The sequence below is a fragment of the Orcinus orca genome, chromosome 6 (genome assembly GCF_937001465.1).
Source record: "Orcinus orca chromosome 6, mOrcOrc1.1, whole genome shotgun sequence".
NCBI classification, from domain to species: domain Eukaryota; kingdom Metazoa; phylum Chordata; class Mammalia; order Artiodactyla; family Delphinidae; genus Orcinus; species Orcinus orca.
The window spans coordinates 7,653,199-7,671,578 of NC_064564.1; the positions used below are offsets into that span (position 1 = coordinate 7,653,199).

Below are 18,380 nucleotides of genomic sequence, written 5' to 3' on the forward strand. Positions count from 1 at the left end.
TGTGAGGTGATACCTCATTGTAGTTTTGAATTTCTCTAATAATTAGTGTTGCTGAGCATCTTTTCATGCACCTACTGGCCATCTGTATGTTTTCTTTGGAGAAATGTCTATTAAGGTCTTCTGCCCATTTTTGGATAGGGCTCTTTGTTTTTTTTGCTGTTGAGTTGTATGAACTGTTTGTATATTTTGGAGATTAAGCCCTTGTTGGTCGCATCTTTTGCAAATACTTTCTCCCATTCCGTAGGTTGTCTTTTCATTTTTTTTTTATGGTTTCCTTTGCTGTGCAAAATCTTGTAAGTTTGATTGGGTCAAACTTAGGTTTGATTTGTTTATTTTTTGTTTTTATTTCTATTGCCTTGGGAGACTGACCTAAGAAAACGTCGGAACAAAAATATGCCACCCTTCATAAATTTGTGCGTCATCTTTGCGCAGGGCCATGCTAATCTTCTCTGTATCATCTCCATTTTAGTATAAGTGTTGCTGAAGCGAGCACAGGAGACCTGCTTTTAAACTGTGATGGGAAAAATCAACTTTGCAAGATGCTAGTGCGGCAGGGGCCCCAGCTTGAGCCAACTCCCAAGAAGTGTATTCTCATCGGGGATACGTCTGGAGGAGAGTGGTGTCTGCGGAGCCTCAGGGAAGGATGGAAGGATGAGGGCAGCTTGATGGATCAGAGCGCAGATTCTGCGGCCAGAGGATCTGCCTGGGGTCAGGTCCCCCAGCTCTACTGCCTAGGGGCTGGTGACAGTCTCGGACAAGCCGCTCCACCTCCTTTTACCACTGGGGGTGTTGGCAGTTGCATGCCTCTCAGGGGGGGTTTAAGTTGGGGTGTTGGCAGTTGCATGCCTCTCAGGGGGGGTTTAAGTTGACCTGTGTAGCCCACTTCAAGCAGAGTGTGGCAGGGATCACGTGCTGTGCCAGCTGTTAATGTGGCTGTGTCTCTCCAGCCCTGCGTGCTGGACGCCTGTCGAGCTGGCAGACAGAGGACGGCGCGACACCGGGGCACGGCAGCCCTGTGTTTCTCCTCAGCCGAAAAAGTGTGACCCAGAGAGGGAAAAGATCTGTCTGCCTGTTACCTGGAGCAACGCGACTTACTGTGGTGCAGTGAAGAGCCCAGGCTGTAAAGGCCCCAGGGTTCCCTCCTTGGGAGACAGCGCAGACTCCGCGAGGGCCCAGCCCCGACGCTGCCGGCGAGGGCCGCGGAGTGTGAATGGAGGGCTGCTCTGCACGCGGGGCCACACGGCTTACAAGAGCAGGCTGGGAGCAGTTCGCCCTGATCTGTAACTTGTATGGCTCATACAGATGAAAGGCTGGCAGCCCTTGGGAGACTCCAGTTACCCCAGTAGAAGAGATCTCATGAAATCGATCGACTCTTGGAGACTCTTCTTTTCATGCTTTCTTAGCTTCCCCTCCTTCCTAAACCATGCCGTTTTCCCCTAGACATTTGCGTTTTTTTTTTTTGTTTTGTTTTTGCGGTACGCGGGCCTCTCACTGTTGTGGCCTCTCCCGTTGCAGAGCACAGGCTCTGGACGCGCAGGCTCAGCGGCCATGGCTCACGGGCCCAGCCGCTCCGCAGCATGTGGGATCTTCCCCGACCGGGGCACGAACCCATGTCCCCTGCATCAGCAGGCGGACTCTCAACCACTGCGCCACCAGGGAAGCCCAACATTTGCGTTTTAAACATAGTTTTGGTCGTGTCTATGGGAACCGGAAACCAGGCTGGGAAGCTATTTACCCATTGCCTCTACTCACGGCTTGGGGGGTCTTTCCCGTGGAAGCTGCCTCAATCTCCCCACTGCCCCCCCCCCACAATATTACTCATTGATAAAAGACAATTAATAAAATACACAGACACAAATACCGTTAACGAGGCCGAGATAATACCGGAGCAATAGTGATGTTCTGTGCTGGCTGATGATGTAATTTACTCTGACAGGCGTCACCTCAATGCTCTGTAGGTATGAAGGGACCTGGGTGTGCTCCTGTCCTATGTTCTTACTGAAAGAAGGAGCTGGCTCGGGTTTGAGGACTGACCTCGGGTGCCCCAGGCAGGGCAGGTCCCGCTCAGCGTCGCAGACTTCAGCCCCTAACCGCCCTCTAGGTGACTGGTTTCTATGCTCGTGCTGTCTTTCCAGGTAGATGATCATTTCTTGGGGACAAGAGTCCTTGTACAATTCTTTGGTATTTCTGCAGTATTTTAGCAAAGTCCACAACATAGTAAAGCCTTACTAAATATAAACAAATTAGTGCCAGGGAGAAGACATTTCCTCTGTACAGTTCACGTGGCATCCACGTTCTTCCTGTTTGTGTGCTGTTTCCCCCATGAGGAGGGATGCGTCCCATCCGCTTCATTCCTCTTACTTCTCCACACCTTCCCTTGGAAGGTGGCTGGTGTGGACTTTCCACATAACAGGCAAGACATTGCTGCCTTGTCAGTAATACTGAAACAAGGAGTGAGGATTCACAGGAAAGCTGACTGTAAGAAAAAAATTCTTTTCATTTGTAAACTCAGCTCTGTTGTGACTCGGCAGGGATGGTGAACAGACACAGGATGCAGCGGCAGTCTAGTGGGTCTGAGTACCATCAGACATGCGCATGGAGATGAACATGTGGTAGAACAGAACGCAGAAATGAAAAACAGGTCTTTACAGATGGATCCTTATTAATTTATTCAACAAGAGTAATTTTGTCCCCATTTTTTTGGAGCAAACTTTTGCTACCCATGCACATATGAGACACTTACTTGCACAACTGCCCTTATGCATTTCTGCATACACCACATTTTGAGAATGCAATTGAGAATTGGGTTTTTGCTCACAACTGCTCTCTTTCACTGCGTTGACAGAGAGATGATTGTTAACAGACTTCTCTGTGAGGATCGTGTCTCTCTTCTCCCAAATGCTGCACACAATGCTAAATTAAGCGAGCAGGCAATGCAGTTCTTTCAACACAAAAGCTATTCAGCCCTCCTGCTCTGTTGCTTCTGCTCAAGGGCTCCCTCTTCATCCTCCTCTTCTTCCTGCTTCCTTGTACCAGTTCTGGGCAGGGCACCCAGGGCTGCTGTCCCCTCCCAAGTCCCACCTAGGGGTGTGGATTTGTTTGCTAGGGCTGCCATAACAAAATCCCCCAGGCTGAGTGGCTTAAATGACGGAAATGTATCGTCTCCAATTCCGGAGGCTGAAGTCCAAGACCAAGCTGTCGGCAGTTGACTTTCTTTAGAAGCCTCTCTCCTTGGCTTGCAGACGGCTGCCTTCTCACCGTGTCCGCACATGGCTGTCCTTCTGCCATGTTTTCTGTGCCCTAATCTTCTTCTTGTAAGGACACTAGCTGTAATATGACCTCACTTTAACTTAATTACCTCTTTAAAGGCACCGTCTCCAAACACAGTCACATTCTGAGCTAGAGCAGTTAAGGCATCAACATATGGATTTTGTGGGGACACACTGAGCCCTTAACAGGGTGTTACCTGAAAATGCTGTTCTTGTCTAGTCTTGTTCTAATTAGAATAAAAATACATAAGCTCAAGCATGATTCTTGAAATATTAGAAGTAGACACCACCTTTTAAATATGTAGCAAACAGTTTCCTTTTCTGCTCTTAAATGATTAGTGATTTTTAGGGAAGGCAGAACAGCTCTTGGTAGCATTTTAGAAAATTTCTGGAAGTCCTAATTATCACAATGATTGGCAGGTGCTATTTTAAGGCACAGCAACTGGGTATTTCTGTAGTAGCTACACACCAAACTACATTAAGAAGATTACAACTTTCTTTTTGTTTGTAACTAAAATACATTGTTTATAATTTATACTATAAATGTATGTTATACTTTACAATTAGGGCATTATAATGGGTTTTTGAATTTGTAGGTAAACTACTTATGGATTTTGTATCAGAATCGTGATGGTGGCATTACAAAATATTTGTTTTAAGAAGGAGTGCTGGGTTTGATAGGGTTGAGATTCTCTGCACCAGATGTTAAACTCCTGAGGGTCAGACTGTCTCTTTTCTTTCCCGAACTCTAAACCACAGGAGTGCGCAAGAGGTGTTCAATGTATGGCTGTTAATTAAGGAAATGCTTTCCACAGATCTTTTATTCTTACCATTGTGAAAATGCTGAAGAAGGAGAAGTGTGAACAGCTCTGTATCCCGATGTTTTCAGTGATGTCTGCATACCTTTGGGTAGCGTACTCTTCATTTTTTAGTTTTATTTATTTATAAAATTTTTAATTTATTTTTGGTTGCATTGGGTCTTCGTTGCTGCATGCGGGCTTTCTCTAGTTGCAGCGAGCGGGGGCTACTCTTCGTTGCAGTACGCGGGCTTCTCGTTGCGGTGGCTTCTCTTGTTGCGGAGCTTGGCCTCTAGGTGCTCAGGCTCAGTAGTTGTGGCGCATGGGCTTAGTTGCTCTGAGGCATATGGGATCATCCCGGACCAGGGCTCAAACCTGTGTCCCCTGCATCGGCAGGTGGATTCTTAACCACTGCGCCACCCGGGAAGTCCCACATACTCTTCTTTAATAAAGGAGAATAAAGGGGTTGGCCAATCATGGGGGAAGGAGGAGAGCTAGAAATTTCTTGTCCTGAGAGGAAGAGAGAGCTCCAGGGGGCGGGCGGTATCTTACGCCTCAATTGCTTGTGGCTACAGAGATTAATCGGTACACTGAGGACTGCCTTGGTTCGTAGTCACATGAAGCGGATTCTGAATGTTTTCCGAAATGCAACCTCTTGTCCTGACAGCCCTTCAAATTCCCCAGGGAAAAAAAAAGATGAAAGATGATTAGGAGTCAGACCCCAGAACCCCCAACCTTCACCCCTAGATCTAGGAAAACAAAGAAACGAATTAACACGCCGGGTCGGTCGCTGCGACGTTGCAGGCGGTGTTCAGCTGGTAGAACCTTCATCCGGGTTTACGCCTGTCTGCAGAAGGAAGGGAAGCATGATGGAGCAAAGGTGAAGGGGGACTCTAGTGAAGTCTTGCCGAAGGCGTCGGCTGACCCCGTCAGGAGCACTGACACGGACGCCTTTTAAAGTTTCCCGAATTTCGCGGGGTGTGTCTGTGTGCGTGTGCGTGTGAACTTTTACACCCCACCTTGACCAGTCTCGGCGCAGGCTGACCTCAGGGAGCGAGTGAGCTGGCCTTTCTCAGCTGAGAATGATTCCCAGAGGGACTTGCAGGAGGCTGAGAGTGGCCAGCACTCCTGGGGGGGGGAGATGGGGGAGGGGAGTGCAGGTGGCTTCAGCCCCAGGCGGGGGGATTAGGGTGGCCGCCAGTGGCCGCTGCTTCCCGCTGTAAAGCCAGCAGGTGCAGTTTCAAGCCCGTGGTGGTTCATGCTCTGTAGTAAAATGGGGTCATGGCATGGTTTTCTCTCTCCGACTTGTGAAGTCTTCCGGTCTTCTCTTTGAGGATTTACAGTCTTGCTTTTCTCTTTTCCCTGAGAATAAATATTGAAGAATGAAACAAATGCATCAAAATCTGAAAATGGTCAATGTGATACCGCATCTAAGGCAGATGGAGGACCATTGCTCTCCTGCCCTAACGAAGATCGTTTTTCGCCTTTATGGGACTGAGGTGATAAAGTTCATGACTCAGCGTGGGAACTGTCAGAACAAATAAAACAATTCTGCTTAAACACTATCCTCTCATTTACCTTCGAAGGTGATGAGGAAAACCATTGATATTCTGTGGCAGGACAATCAAACTAATACAGAAAGAAGAAAAAAGAAGACAAATGACATGCCCCCTTTGGGCAGGCTTTTCCCAAAGTGCGATGTGCATCTCCATTATACATTAACCAGACCTCCTCAAAGCAGGAGGATGAAATCGACCTGTGAGGAAAAGTTGGCCCCTTTCTTCAGAGGCCAGCATTGTAATATTGTAATTCTATAATTACTATGTTTCTTTTTCATCTCATACAAGGGTACCAGGGGCGGCATTGACCAAAGGCTTGTCTGTACATGCATAGTTGAAAAAAAGAAAAAAAAAACTGTTGATTGAACTATGGATACAATGCTAACCTGTCAACATGATACATAATTTCTTTGACTCAAAAATGTATAAAACTGCATCTTTAATTCCTGATCAATGGAGCAGTTCTCAGAGCTTCTGAGAATCTGTTTCCCAGGTTATAATCCTCAGTTTGGCTCGAATAAAATCCTCTTTTCTTTCTTCTTAGCTTGATTGTTATTTGAGTTTTCGTCGACAAAGGGAATCACCAAATTCAGTCACCACAGTGCACACCAGCTCCCTGGGTCAGACTTTGTTTCCTGTTGGTTTTCTCCCAGCTTCTTGCCAGATACTTGTAGAGGAAATTCTCGGATGCTGTCCTCAGACGACCTCCCACTTTCAAAGACGCTTCCTCAGCTGAAAGACTTAGGCTCCTTATTCAAACTAATTCTAGCTTTCAGGCAATCCAAAAGGCTGGCACTTGTTTTCCTGACTAGGAGAAGCTTTCTGCTTTGGGGCCAGAAAATCTATTTTGATTCCAATACCAGCAGCTAAAAGATGTGTGATACAAAGGGCATAGAACAAGCAGCAAATTTAAAGTAATATTTCCCGCGGTTTGCATGGCACACGGAGGGTCTCTCATCTTATATTCACACCGAGCATGTCCATCTTTACAGAAGAATGTATGAATTCTGGTTTTCACTTCCCTCAATCTGTAGTCAGAACGTTCAGATTATGCTGCATTGAATATAATGCTCAGAAAGGATGTTCCATTTGTGTCCTGATCTGAAGAGCTCCTGGAACCTCCAAGGAGTTCCACAGAAATCTCTTCACGGGTCTGTCGTCTCTTACTGTTCAAACCTTGGGCTTTGATTTTTCCATGTGGGTTCTCCTGGGTGTGATTTTGGAAGGCAGATGACCTTAGGGTTGTAAGATGCCACCAGACAGGCGGTGCAGGGCACCCAGCAGCTTCAGAGACAGGAGGAGGTGGGAGCTGCCTGGAGGTGTCTTCTGTGTCTGCTTGTCTTCGGGCTCTTTCATTCAACCTTGGGTGTGAGGTTCATCCCTATTTCTGTGGTGCATAGTTGTGGGTGATTCCCTGTCTTTGCTGTGTGCGGGTCATTTTAAACCTCCCCTCCGCCCCTTCTTTGGTTTCATCATCAAATCCTATCGATGTGATCTTCAAGTAGATCTAAAACCTGCGCCCCCTGCCCTCTCCGCACACACCACCCAGGCCCCGGCCATCCTGCCTGGATGTTGCATGGTCCTTGGGGAGTGTCCTCACTTCCATCCCCGCTCCCCTCCTGTCCTGTCTGCTCAGGCAGCCAGCATGGCCTTTCAAAGAGACCACAGTACATCAGGATGCTGCCCCATCTCCCCCCTCGCCCCCAGGAGTGCTGGCCACTCTCAGCCTCCTGCAAGTCCCTCTGGGAATCATTCTCAGCTGAGAATGTGTCCACCCATGGTCACAAAGCACCTGGCTTCGGCCTGATACTGCCCCCCCATCACGCGCTCCCAGTCTCTCAGGAGCCAAGCTCCACCCGCTTCTCCACGTGGGCACCTGTTATTTTTCCTTCTTAATCTGGCAGATTCCTACTCAGCCATTTCTCAGAGACACCGCCTTCCCTGACGCCCCGTCTACACTGAATAGGTCGTTTACATGGACAGTGATGGCCACGCCCCACGTTAAACAACGATTCGTCGTCTCACTAGGCTGCGGCATCACTGGGCCGTGTCTGGTTTGCTTACTGCATCTCAGCATCTGGTACAGTGCCCGGCAGGCAGCCCGCGCCCCCAACCCCAAATATTTTTGGAATGAACAACTGATTAAAGTTTCAGGGACATCACAGCGTGTACCAGAAAATGTACTCAGGGGACTTCCCTTTAAACCTTTATGATCTGAAGCTTTGCAGCTGAAAATGGGTAGATTGGGCATCAGGAATTCTGAGCACCGTGCAGCTCAGTCGGTGCCTGAAGGCAACAATCCCCTTCGTGAGCTGCTCTGCCCAAAGCATTCTCGAGAAGCACAGCCCCTGAATTAGAAGCAGCGAGAACGCGATGCCGGAGTCCCAGCCTGGAACTGGAACGCTGATTCCATCCACACACGCTGCAGCCACAGGCAACAACACCCATCCCAGCCCCTGGCTGCCTGCCCACCACTGTAGCAAATATATAATTTATTAAGAAAACGTGCAGTGAATAAAATGACCTACGAAGCTGACCAAACTCTGAGTTGACAATGGCTTTTTAGGCCACAAGAGGGAGCTGTTTAAATTCCTGTTAAACATAAAGAAAAAAATTGAAGGAGAAGAAATTGGCAATCATAAGGTTGGCCAGATGGACACCTATTTATATGATGTTGACTCCGGAATTCCAAGTATTTTTTAAGCTACAAAAATTCCAATTCTTTTTGTCTGCAAAGTAATTTGCATTTTAAATAGTGTTATGAAAGGCAGAGAATTGTTTTTCCCTTAAAATCTAAGTCTAATTTAACTAGTGCGAGGAAGTGTAAGTATTCAGCGAACGGACAAAGAGATGAAAATTCCTTTTGAAATGAATCTTTTTTTTCTAAATCCTTTTTCTCTAAAACAGCCTCAGGGACGAAGTAAGCTTCCTTTAAAAAGTTACTGTTTCGAGACGGACTCACAGACATAGAGAACAGACTTGTGGTTGCCAAGGGGGAGGGGGTTGGGGGAGGGATGGAGTGGGAGTTTGGGGTTAGCAGATGCAAACTAGTACATATAGGATGGATAAACAACAAGGTCCTACTGTAGAGCACAGGGAAACCTATTCAATACCCTGGGGTAAACCATAATGGGAAAGAATATGAAAAAGAATGTGTATGTATGTATAACTGAATCACTTTGCTGTACACCTGAAACTAACACAACATTGTAAATCAACTTCATTAAAAAAAGTTACTGTTTCTTTCACTAATCAGCCTATAAGATTTCAAATATCTAAATATCGGTGCCAATCATCAGATTTTTAAAAGAAATGTAGAGCCTATGGCTTGAGAATTCATTAAGAACACTGAGTCTAATCGCAGATGTGTTTACCTACCACGAGTTAATTTATAGTAGCTCCGCCTGCCAGCCCTCCCGTCACCCCAAGGACATGGTTGAGCTGAAAGGGCCTGACCCAGCGGCAGAAGGAGGCTTTTCTGAGAAGCTAGTGAGAGGGCACACGGGGGCTTTGATGCAGTCAAATGACCCGTGCGGATAACACATGGGGAGTGTCATGCGGTCCAGGCTCTGTGCTGGGAACTTCACATGGGCCAGCCCGTCTGTCCTGCACGTGTGGAAGCGACGTGTGGAAGCCACGGTTATGTTTCAGTTTGGGGATGGGAAAACTGAGGCTCAGAGAGAAAGCCCGAGTGTCTTGTATTGTATTGTATTGAGTCAGGGAGCCACGATTTGAAACCCCCTCCAGGGGGAGGCCCTTGAATGGAATTCTATTCAACTGGCCAGTCTGAGTGTGGTTAAGATCACTGGGCCCTGGGTAATGTGCTTCTTCCTTATAACGGGCCAAGAATGTCCATTGTTACCCTATTGAGAACACCAGGATTTGGCCAAGATTCTCTTCTTCCCCTAAAATGTTTTGCCCTAAGAGGGAGAGAGGAAAGCTTTTATAGTGTCTCAAGGGCAGCTATTTCTGGGGTGATTGTCAGCAAATAGTAAATGTGGTAAAGATGCTGGTTTTCTGCTGACTCACCTGGGTGATGTCAAGCCTTGTGGGAACACAGACAAATTCATCTGAATCATGATGAACACACACCATTTCATGTTCGAGAGAGGTCATCGAAAATGCTCTAAGCACATGACTTTTAAAAATTCCTACACTTTTCCTGTAGTTGTCTAGAGCCTGAGCATGTGTTCTGAGTAAACACTCAGACATGTGCTGCGAGCAGACACAGAAAGATCATCTTCCTGGCTCGGGGTGGGAATGGTGGTGAGGGAGGGGGAAAGACCTCTTGCTACTGTCTACTGTCTGCCTGCATTTTCTCCTGACCCTGCTCTCAACCCTACTCCTAGATGGCCTCCTTTAAGTACTTGGAGAACATTGCTGGCTTTTCTTATCAGAGTACCTAGGAGAAAATGGCATTCCTGAATATAAAAATAAATGACCCATTTCTTATCCTTTCTTTTTTTAAAACGTCTCCTCACATCTTTACTCAAGTTTTTATGAACCAGGAACAGAGTTTGAATGAATTTTAAGAAGGACTGACAATCACAGTGCCTTGGGATGCCTGTCTTCTGTTGTTAATGCAGGGTCAAGCCCGCCTGCCTTTTCGTTCCAGCAGTTGACCAAAGTCCAGCATCAGGACTGGGACATGATTCTGCCCTTAGAAGCATGTATTCAAATATGGCAGCATATTTGAAAAGGTTCTCTGGAATTAGACAGGCTGAGGCTCAACCCTCAGGTATCCCTTCCCCACAGGGTCGCCCGTTTAAGCACAGGCTGTTCAGGACTTCCCTGGCGGTCCATTGGGTAAGACTCTGTGCTTCCAATGCAGGGGACGCAGGTTCGATCCCTGGTGGGGGAACTAAGATCCCACATGCCATGTGGCACAGCCAAAAAAATTAAAAAAAAAAAACAGAGGCTGTTCAATCCAATTTGAATTTTGGATAAACAACAAATAATTCTTTTCGTAAAAGTATATCCCAAGTATTACAAGGGAGATACTTGCACTTAAAATAATTCGTTGTTCGTCTGAAATTCACATTGAACTGGGTGTCTTGTGCGTACATTTGCCAAGTCTGGCAGCCCTTCTCCCTGCCTCTCACCGATCCTGGAGCTTCGTGGTTGAGGACAGGCCCTGGAACCAGAGCGCTGGGATGCCTTGCCAGCTGTGTGGACTTCAGCAAACTACTTGGCTTCTCTGTGCTTAGTTTTCCTATCTGTAAAATGGGGCCAATAATAGAATCCCCGACCTCAGAGTTCTGTTGTCAGGATGAAACGAACTAATGCATCAAAGCACTTAGTAATCGAGGTGCTACTCAACAAATGTTAGCTCTTATTATTCCTATGACTTTTAGAGATGGTCGAAAACGCCGACAGGACCAACTCCTCGAAGTACTGAGGTCACTGTTAAGAGAACTAGACAAGATAGTGTGTTGAAAGCACTTGGCACCAAAACATTTAAACTTCTTTTTTGAAGGTTTCTATCATCAGAACCCTATCTTTCATCTCTTTTAAAGGATCCTAGAGGTCTGAAGACACAGCCTTTGTCTTGTAACCACTGAGGGTAGATCTCTCGTGTGTGGATGACTATATCCGCATCTGGTTAAGCTTACACACTTATCAGGGATTCTGAGTCCAGGGACAGTAAGTGTTGGCTTAGTTCAGCCACTCAGTGGTACATGGGAAAGTGGTACCCAGTCCTTGGGTGGAGGCTTGAGAGCTTGTGGGGCGTGCAGGGTAGCCCCTGGCCGTCTATGGGCCACTGACTGGTCACATCCCAGTGTGCCCCCTGCCACCCCACTCTCTAGAAAGCTCTCCCATACTCCCAGGTGATGGGGGGAGGGGCCAGGAGCACGGCAGCTGGCTCAGCGATCCCCAGAGGCACCTTCGGGAGTTAATGGCTCCTCCCAGCAGGCTCATTCACCCCCAAGGACAGACTTGAGTACAAGGGGGAATGGTGAGCCATGTAGAGCCCCAGACATGTCAGAGGGACTGTTGAATATAAATTCAAGCTCTGACCACTTTTATTATCTATTAACAGCTGAGATACTGAGGGTCTGTGAACACTGGAATCTGCAGCTCCTGAGAGCTATGTGTCTTCAATATGGATGAGGCTCTCATCCTATCATCAATTTTTCTAACTTGGAAGTCATTGAAAACAGGACAAAAAGAAACAGACTCTTCTTTCCATCTATCGTTTACTCTAAAGATGGCTCGGCGGGGTGGTCAGACTGGAGCCCTCCTGCGCTCCTATTTCCAGGAAAGGCCAGAGAGGGGAAAAGACAGCCGAGCACCTCATGTTTGGGCTCCGCTTTGTCTAGAGAGGAAGCAAGACGGGGATGAAGGTCAAGCCCAAACATGAAAGCACCTGCCCCTCAGACCCTGAGAGAGCCCCAAGGTGAGAGCCAGGATGAGGCGTGGATCTAACACAGCTGACACCATCTGTCAGTTTACAGGCAAGGAAACCAGAGCCCTGGGCAGGCTGGTGACTTCCACAAGGCCGTGGGTCCGGGTAGTGACGGATCTGGAGCTAGGACCCTGTCCCCTCGTCTCCCTGGCTGCCGTCGATTTTGTAAGATGACTGTTGCCATTCTCACAGGTGACAGCTGATATCCGCTGAGCACTTGCACCTGTCGGAAGGGAGGGAGGACACAGCCCCGAGGAGCTGGGTGTCACTCCAGGAAGTGGAAATGGTCGGGACTGCACTTCAAATGCCCAAACATTTTAGGAGTCAGGGTGTGCGGCGTGTATGGGTGTGCACGTATGGGGGATGGGCGTCCAGGAGGACCTTGGGACCGGGAGCGTTTCAGTGGCCACCATACAAGGTTACAAAAAGCCTAAGGTGTGATTCCTGCCCATCTAGCATTTATAAACCACCTGAGGGAGAGCCATGACTCGCTCTGTTATAGGCAACCAGCTCACTTGGTGTTTTAGAAGCGAAAGTGTAGCCCACTTTTCTGATCCTTGGGAGAACCAGCTTCTGTGAGTCCCTCCAGTGAGGAACTCTTTTGTCTCACGAGGCGGGCATGTGTGGCTCCTAAGGAGACCAGGAGTCTTAAACATATGGCCTCCTGTTTAACAGAAGATAAAACACCAGTGGCCTGGGCTTCCCTGGCGGCGCAGCGGTTGGGAGTCCGCCTGCCGATGCAGGGGACGCGGGTTCGTGCCCCGGTACGGGAGGATCCCACATGCCGCGGAGCGGCTGGGCCCGTGCGCCATGGCCGCTGAGCCTGCGCGTCCGGAGCCTGTGCTCCGCAACGGGAGGGGCCACAACAGTGAGAGGCCCGCGTACCGCAAAAAACCCCCAAACAAACCAAAAAAAAAAAAAAAACACAAAACACCAGTGGCCTACACTTTTTTACCAGTTTAAAATTTTCATCCAGAAATTGCTGTCATAATGCTTTTACCAGGAACATGCTGCAAAGTATTTTTTCCAGTGGCATTAGAGTCACAATTCTCAGTTTTTCTTTTCCTGACAATTTTCAGATGTCTGCCCTTTTCTCTCTCCTGTCTTCCACGGCCAAGCAGTTATTTTGTAATAGGACCCTTTGGTGTCACCTTAATAATAGTCGAAGATGCCATGCTGGGTGCTGTTTCCCAGAGATGAGAAAGACACAGCTTTCCCTGATGGAGCAGATGACCCAGTGGGGGCAGCAGAGCAGCAGAGGGGGAGGGGAGGAGGGGGTGGGACCGGGTGTGAACAGTGCCCTGAGAGAGGTTCCAAACATGCCACGTGAACTGGGGATTAAGTCCACTTTGGGGCAGCCTTGAGGGAAGAAAGGGAGGAATTAGGAAAGATGGTGTGTTAAAAAAGGCACTGAAATTGGTCCTTGAAGCATGAAGAGGCAGGATGTTCCAAGGCTGAGAAGTGTAGAAGAATCAGGGAAGAATGAACAGCCCAGTTTGGCTGAAAAGTAGGTTATTTTAGGGAACTGGTGGACATAAGACCGAGAAAATGCTCTGAGAGAATTTTGTTTGAGGAGGAGTTTGGGTGTCAGTCGATGGGCAACGGGGAAGCCTTGACCATGGCTCGGCAGAGGAGCCATAGGTCAAATAACGACTGTGGTTTTGCTACCAGGCACTTTTGTTAGAAAGAAACAAACTGCAAACCTGCTGGTTGCCCCGGAGATCGTGTTCACACTGAGGACCACTCAGCTGTGCTGCTGAACTGGCTGCACCGTATCTCCTGCACTTTCTTTTATTTTTTAATTTTTATTTTAAAAATTTAAAAAATTGAAGTATAGTTGATTTATAATGTTGTATCCATTTCAGGTGTACAGCAAAGTGACTCCGTTATACATATATATTCTTTTTCAGATTCTTTTCCATGATAGATTATTATACGATATTGAAGGGACTTCTCTGGCGGTCCTGTTCGCGCTTCCATTGCAGGGGCACTGGTTTGATCCCTGGCCAGGGAACTAAGATCCCGCAAGCTGAGCCGCCAATCAATCAATCAATAAATTGAATATAGTTCTCTGTGCTATGCAGTAGGACCTTGTTCATCTATTTTATATGGAGTAGTGTGTATATGTTAATCCCAAACTCCTATTTTATTCCTACCCCTTTCCCCTTTGGTGACCGTAAATTTGTTTTCTACGTCTGTGAGTCTGTTTCTGTTTTATAAATCAGTTCATTTGTATCATTTTCTTAGATTCCACATATAAGTGATATGGTATTTGTCTTTGACTGGCTTCACTTAGTATGATAATCTCTAGGACCATCCGTATTGCTGTAAATGGCATTATTTCCTTCTTCTTTTATGGCTGCACTTTCTACATGAATATTGTTGTATCGGTGGTATGAGGGCTGTAAAGCACTACTTAGAGAATCATCAGAAGAAGACAGGCAGCAACGTGGATGCATCTCACAGGAAGTGTGCTAAGTGACGGAAGCCGGAGTCAAAAGATGACACACTGTGTGAACCCATCTACACGACATTCTGAAAAAGCCAGGACAGCAGAGGTAGAGACCAGACCAGTGGTCCCCAGGGCTTGGGGTGGGGAGAGGGTCTGACGTCAAAGGGTCAACATGAAGGAATTCCTTGGGGTGATGGAGTCATGCTGTTTCCTGCCTGTGGTGGTTAGAAGAATCTCTGCGTAAGTTATAGCTCAGAGAATTGGACGTGAGACATTTTACTGTAGGTACATTTAAAACATAAATAAATATGAAAAAGCAGGTTAATTATGTTCAGTTTTCTGGAAATAATATTTTTAGTTATCCAACTTTTCAAGAACTGGTAAATTCTTTGTAGTACATATGGCAAGTCTGCATGTAAAAATTAATGTACAAATAATTATATAGCACTATATAATTATATATTATTTAATATATATTTAATCAGAATTAATTATCTAACTATGGCTATCAGAAAAAACTTGCTATACATTCTCAAATGTTTGGGAACTTTATTAAAGATTGCGCTGGCCCTCATGTATTAAACAGATGACACCTATGAGAGTATATTGGTTTTTTTATATTTAAAGATTTTTTTTTTACAAATTCTTCTTCCAATCTTGTTTATGTTAGAAATTTGCATAATAATCTTTTTGATTATAATCATATTAAATGTAAATCTCAGATCAGATTGGATCTCATAGATTTTGACTTAGTGGTGACTTAAATGAAGTTCGTTTGTGAAGTCTGGTTGTTATAAACACTTTTCTCTCAGTAGAGGATCTCTATAATAGCTGGCCATGTTTTCAAAGTATAGCTACTACAGTATATACTCCAAATCAAAGGTTCAACCCACGTGATCAGTGCGTGGAGGACGGGAGTAAAGGGCTTTGCTGTTTATTACAGCTCAGGATCAGAAGGGGGCTGACCCTGTTACAGATTAGAAGTTCCCAAATGATTTCCTTCTTTTTCCCTTGAAGCCTCTTTCCAGTTACCCTAACTTCACTCTGTGTCTTTGACTAAAATAGCGGTTGGCATTAAAATAACACATTGCCTTTTTTTTTTACATCTTTACTGGAATATAATTGCTTTACAATGGTGTGTTAGTTTCTGCTGTATAACAAAGTGAATCAGTTATACATATACATATGTTCCCATATCTCCTCCCTCTTGCATCTCCTTCCCTCCCACCCTCCCTATCCCACCCATCCAGGTGGTCACAAAGCACTGAACTGATCTCCCTGTGCTATGCGGCTGCTTCCCACTAGCTATCTATTTTACGTTTGGTAGTGTATATATGCCCATGCCACGCTCTCACTTTGTCACAGCTTACCCTTCCTCCTCCCCATATCCTCAAGTCCATTCTCTAGTAGGTCTGTGTCTTTATTCCCGTCTTACCCCTAGGTTCTTCATGACATTTTTTTTTCTTAGATTCCATATATATGTGCTAGCATACGGTATTTGTCTTTCTCTTCCTGACTTACTTCACTCTGTATTGACAGACTCTAGGTCCATCCACTTCACTACAAATAACCCAATTTCATTTCTTTTTATGGCTGAGTAATATTCCATTGTATATATGTGCCACATCTTCTTTATCCATTCATCTGATGATGGACGCTTAGGTTGCTTCCATCTCCTGGCTATTGTAAATAGAGCTGCAATGAACATTTTCGTACATGACTCTTTTTGAATTATGGTTTTCTCAGGGTATATGCCCAGTAGTGGGATTGCTGGGTCATATGGTAGTTCTATTTGTAGTTTTTTTAAGGAACCTCCATACTGTTCTCCATAGTAGCTGTACCAATTCACATTCCCATCAGCAGTGCAAGAGTGTTCCCTTTTCTCCACACCCTCTCCAGCATTTACTGTTTCTAGATTTTTTGATGATGGCCATTCTGACTGATGTGAGATGATATCTCATTGTAGTTTTGATTTGCATTTCTCTAATGATTAATGATGTTGAGCATTCTTTCATGTGCTTGTTGGCAGTCTGTATATCTTCTTTGGAGAAATGTCTATTTACGTCTTCTGCCCATTATTGGATTGGGTTGTCTGTTTATTTTGTTATTGAGCAGCATGAGCTGCTTGTAAATTTTGGAGATTAATCCTTTGTCAGTTGCTTCATTTGCAAATATTTTCTCCCATTCTGAGGGTTGTCTTTTGGTCTTGTTTATGGTTTCCTTTGCTGTGCAAAAGCTTTGAAGTTTCATTAGGTCCCATTTGTTTATTTTTGTTTTTATTTCCATTTCTCTAGGAGGTGGGTCAAAAGGATCTTGCTGTGATTTATGTCATAGAGTGTTCTGCCTATGTTTTCCTCTAAGAGTTTGAGAGTTTCTGGCCTTACATTTAGGTCTTTAATCCATTTTGAGCTTATTTTTGTGTATGGTGTTAGGGAGTGTTCTAATCTCATACTTTTACATGTACCTGTCCAGTTTTCCCGGCACCACTTATTGAAGAGGCTGTCATTTCTCCACTGTACATTCTTGCCTCCTTTATCAAAGATAAGGTGACCATATGTGCATGGGTTTATCTCTGGGCTTTCTATCCTGTTCCATTGATCTATCTTTCTGTTTTTGTGCCAGTACCATACTGTCTTGATTACTGTAGCTTTTTAGTATAGTCTTAAGTCAGGGAGCCTGATTCCTCCAGCTCCGTTTTTCGCTCTCAAGATTGCTTTGGCTATTCGGGGTCTTATGTGTTTCCATACAAATTGTGAAATTTTTTGTTCTAGTTCTCTGAAAAATACCAGTGGTAGTTTGATAGGGATTGCATTGAATCTGTAGATTGCTTTGGGTAGTAGAGTCATTTTCACAATGTTGATTCTTCCAATCCAAGAACATGGTATATCTCTCCATCTATTTGTATCATCTTTAATTTCTTTCATCAGTGTCCTATAATTTTCTGCATACAGGTCTTTTGTCTCCTTAGGTAGGTTTATTCCTAGATACTTTATTCTTTTTGTTGCAATGGTAAATGGGAGTGTTTTCTTAATTTCACTTTCAGATTTTTCATCAATAGTGTATAGGAATGCCAGAGATTTCTGTGCATTAATTTTGTATCCTGCTACTTTACCAAATTCATTGATTAGCTCTAGTAGTTTTCTGGTAGCATGACAATGGAGACACGACGACCCAAAACCTATGGGATGCAGCAAAAGCAGTTCTAACAGGGAAGTTTAGAGCAATACAGTCCTACCTTAAGAAACAGGAAACATCTCAAATAAACAACCTAACCTTGCACCTAAAGCAATTAGAGAAAGAAGAACAAAAAACCCCCAAAGTTAGCAGAAGGAAAGAAATCATAAAGATCAGATCAGAAATAAATGAAAAAGAAATGAAGGAAACGATAGCAAAGATCAGTAAAACTAAAAGCTGGTTCTTTGAGAAGATAAACAAAATTGATAAACCATTAGCCAGACTCATCAAGAAAAAAAGGGAGAAGACTCAAATCAATAGAATTAGAAATGAAAAAGGAGAAGTAACAACTGACACTGCAGAAATACAAACGATCATGAGAGATTACTACAAGCAACTCTATGCCAATAAAATGGACAACCTGGAAGAAATGGACAAATTCTTAGAAAAGCACAACCTTCCAAGACTGAATCAGGAAGAAATAGAAAATATGAACAGACCAATCACAAGCACTGAAATTGAAACTGTGATTAAAAATCTTCCAACAAACAAAAGCCCAGGACCAGATGGCTTCACAGGCGAATTCTATCAAACATTTAGAGAAGAGCTAACACCTATCCTTCTCAAAGTCTTCCAAAATATAGCAGAGGGAGGAACACTCCCAAACTCATTCTACGAGGCCACCATCACCCTGATACCAAAACCAGACAAGGATGTCACAAA

The 18,380-nt window shown here is 45.2% G+C and overlaps 1 non-coding gene across 1 annotated transcript; it reads right to left on the reverse strand.

Annotated features, from left to right (window-relative positions):
* Nucleotides 1–387: 387 nt before the first annotated feature.
* On the reverse strand, nt 388–493 carry LOC117196170 (U6 spliceosomal RNA). Its single transcript, XR_004476253.1, has one exon. It is a non-coding gene; the product is annotated as a U6 spliceosomal RNA (small nuclear RNA).
* Nucleotides 494–18,380: the final 17,887 nt, after the last annotated feature.